Genomic DNA, 3993 nt, shown 5'->3' with positions numbered 1-3993 from the left:
AACCCAGCAAACATCTGCATGTGTAATTATATACTGGGTCTGCAACTATGGCACAAACCTCAAACAAACACTATACAAGTACTCTGGGGTTGGATTGGAGGCAGGGGAGTCCCAGGTTTTAGCTCTGTGGGGTTTGGGGAAGCAGGATGGTAGACGTGAATGAATGGGGAAATCAATTTGTTTTTCTTAATTATGCCCATATAAATATATTCATGAAGACCAAAAGAAGGAAGGGCCGTTGCGCTGGTAATGAAATGGGAAAAGGAGGGGACGGGACCCTCTCAACTCTGCTCAGCCAAAAATATGAAAGAAATTAATTTCATGGTGGGAGAAGAGATTTTAAAATGATAGAAGATGGGAAGGAGGGGGAGACAGAAGGGAACCAACCATGGAAAAGGGGAACCCATGTCAAAGGAGTCCCATGCCAGTGTGAGAATCTGTTTCTCTCTTCAACTAAAATGCAGTAGGCTCTGGCTGATTTGTCCGCCTTGGCTCCCTGTGCTTGGCCCTTGCTCCTACTGTGCCAGCCCTAACCCCCTCACCCCCAACCCCAACTATTGAGAGCTTGCTCGCTCCAGCATCCTCAGGTCATAGTTCTTTTTAGCCACTCGAAGTTTAAAGTGACTCACAGAGTTGTTGAGGCCAAGGGAGGCATTCTGGGCAGCCAGGGTACTGGGCAACACAGCCACTGCAGTGTACAAGACAGCAAGGTCTAAATGGCAGCCATTCTCAGCACTTTCACTGTTGTCCACCCCCATCCCCCCTACCTGCAGCAGGCAGCCCCTGAGCATCCTTAAGCCACTGGATCTTGGCACCAGACATGGCAATCTGAGTAAAGGGTTTGTCTAGCTCTGCACAGGTGATTCCTTCAGGGAGATCAGTTACCCCCAGCACCCTTCCCAGCACAATATCTGCTGTCCCCAGGTCAGTGAAGGCAGTTTTGTGTGCTTGTCTCTTGCTTCAGTTTCCGTGCTTTGGTCCACTCTGTCCCTGGTGCACCGCGTACATTGACTGGCCATGGAGCAAGGGAAGGCAGATGGACAGATTGTATTGTAATGGCTTCACCCAACAGGGAATAGCACCCATCGCCCCGTTGGGGACCTCCAGACCAGGGAAATGGGATTTGGACAGACAGGGAACTGAGTCCAGTACAGACATTGATGAGGCTTGTGACAGGAAAGAGTGCTGGAGACTGGGTAGGAGATGAGACAAGGCTGCTGCCCATTTGTGAGTTGGTCTGGGGGTCATGATCAGGACCGTACAGGTCTCCAGGCTTCTGACCATGCTGATCTACACTGTAGTATTTGCAGTGACTCCACTGGACCATGGATGGATTCTGGGGGGGCCTGGATTCTATTAGGTGCTGTGGTATCTGTCATGGGCTGCAGGGAGAAGTATCTGGTACTGCTCAGAGCTAGGAGGATGTACAAACCCAACAGAAGGGCTCAGGCCATTCTGCTGAGCTTGTGGGATCATGCTGTAGTACACAGGCACACCTCCTCCTGGAAGGCCTCCTTGCATAGACTGTCTGGCAGGGACTAGCATGGGCTGTTGGAAACACATTTTGTGAGTCACTGCCCACTGGGACTTGGTAAGATGGCAATGGAGTATATTGAACCACCATGCCCTGCATCTGGCTTCCCATGCTGCTCTGCTGGTTGCTGAGGAGGCCCTGGTGCTGAGGCTGATGGACCCCAAGCATGCATTGGTAAGCTGTGTGCTGCTGGCTAGACATCATGGCCTATAAGCCGGGCTGCTGGGATGCTTGAGGCAGTTGCTGACCACACTGGGGAATATAGGCCACCGGGTGAGACAGAGGTTGATATTGCTGGTTGGAATTAGGATACTGTCTAGGAGATTAGTAAGAAACCTGGATCTTTTGAGGGGTCTGCACGTAGCCTTGGGGTGGTAGGACTTATTGGGTAGGTGGTACATGTCTAGAATTGTGGAATAGTTGGAAAAAGGAAGGGGTTGTCCAGTAGAAGTCATGATGAAACAAGTTTTCTGAGGATGCTGGGAGATAAGTGGGGGCTGGAACAGAGCTGAGGATGGGTCAGCTGATTCAATAGAACCTGGGCAGCTGACTCATTTGTCCAAAGGGGTTGCTTGCTGAGGTCTTCTGCCTGTGAAATCATGTGATTATTCAAGGGTGGCTATTGTTAAAGAGTGGGTGGGAGGGCAGGATGTTGTTGTTGTTGCTGCTGCTGCTGCTGCTGCTGCTGCTGCTGCTGCTGCTGCTGCTGCTGCTGCTGCTGGGCAGTGAAAGAAAATAAGCCTTCGACAGACTGGGGTGAGGCAACCTGCTTGCATACTTCTGGAGCACCTAGTGCCATGCCTGGCCTGGAGAGCCTTCCTGCACTGCCACCTTTCTTGATGACAATGCTGTCACCTCGGGTGAGTATGCAGTTTCTACTGAAGTTGCTGGCTTTGGTGACAGATGCTCGCATATTACAGATGCTCAGAGCTATCTGAGTCTGTGCTGCTCCAAGGCCATGGCTCCAGGGATTTGAGTTCACTGTGCTGCTCTGTCAGCTGCTTGAGGTACTGCTCAGCCCTTCACAATTTCCTCTGATGTCATTTAGATAGCCATTCTGGAGAGTCTCTTGGACAAATATTCTCTCTTGGACCCTTTGATATTCCTCCTTTCTCTCTTCTATTGACTTGTTCTTCCTACCATCCTGCAATGGAACTGTCATCGTCATCATCTTGGTCCATACTGGCATTATCTCTCTTGAGAATGAATCTCTGTTGAAATTCTGTGTTCTTCTCATCTTTTCTATGTTCTGAGAACCTCTGTCCAGGGATCTTCGTGCTGCTGGTCTTGTTGATGATGACAGCTTTCCCTCTTTGATCAATATTGTGGTCCATCCCAAAATAGGCCACTACCCGGTGTAATAGCATCCGGTGGTATGAGGTCATCTGAGAGAACTTCTTGAACTGGTTATTGTCACTGATGAAGTCCAGAATCTCTTGTTCTAACTTTAGCGGCAAAATCTTTGTTTCTTTTTCAGTGTGTTTACAAGAATTCATGTAGATCTATTCCAGTGTAGTCAGAATATTCTTGGCTAAAGTCACTGGACAGCATCTTCCTTGGGATCTTTTCTTTGCTTTTGCCCTTGTCTTCCTTTTCAGAGACATTTTTTTTGAACTGGCAGCTGATGTTCAATTGAACTATATCGTGTGTATCTAGTATCCCATTAACGATTGGAGTGGAGGATTCCTCACATACTGCCAGACTGCACACCAACTTGAACTTGGAAATAGATTTAGCTCTTTTCCTGGCATGGCTACAACTGAATGTCTGTCTCTATGTCTCCTGACACAGACCATTCTCTTCACCCTCCTTCTCAACTTCTTCCTTCCTTAGAGTTTTGGATATAAATTTATTTTTGTTTACAGATTTTTCTACCAGTTTTTTCGGATTCGTTCATAATTTCCAGAGTCTCCTGAATAGTGTTACTGTTAGTCATGTTCTGCAGCAGGGTATAGCAGCTTCTGTGAATTTTCGGGATGGATCCTACAGAGAAAAGACTGTTTTGTTGTTTTTGTTGTTGAAACAAGTTCTCACTATGTATCGTTGGAAATCTGGAACTTACAGACATCACTCTGATTCCACTCCCCAAGTATTGAGATCAAACATGTGAGCCATGACATCCATGCACTTATCCTTCTTTTTTTTTTCCTTTTTTTTTTTTTTTTTGGAATTGGGGACTGAACCCAGGGCCTTGCGGTTGCTAGGCAAGTGCTCTACCACTGAGCTAAATCGCCAACGCCGCCCTTATCCTTCTTTAAGGGGAGGATTCTTCTTCATGTTTCTATGACTTTGCACAGGTTCCCGTCTTCTTGAAATAGTTCTGCCTTCTCTTCATGTGTCTGAAAAAGCCTATACTCAGCACACATACTGGGTCAGAGTCAAGAATCACCTACCTGACCTACTGATTTCTGCCTTACTTTAGAGTAATATTTGATTAACAAAACATAAAAGGTATATCA

The 3993-nt window shown here is 47.3% G+C and overlaps 1 pseudogene; it reads right to left on the bottom strand.

Moving 5' to 3' along the window:
- Positions 1–554: 554 nt before the first annotated feature.
- Positions 555–3470, bottom strand: R3hdm2-ps2 (R3H domain containing 2, pseudogene 2; annotated as a pseudogene).
- Positions 3471–3993: the final 523 nt, after the last annotated feature.

The sequence above is a fragment of the Rattus norvegicus genome, chromosome 7 (assembly GCF_021556685.1).
Source record: "Rattus norvegicus strain SHRSP/BbbUtx chromosome 7, alternate assembly SHRSP_T2T, whole genome shotgun sequence".
NCBI lineage: Eukaryota > Metazoa > Chordata > Mammalia > Rodentia > Muridae > Rattus > Rattus norvegicus.
The sequence above is the reverse complement of the archived record's forward strand: the minus strand, read 5'-3'. Positions and strand labels throughout refer to the sequence as shown.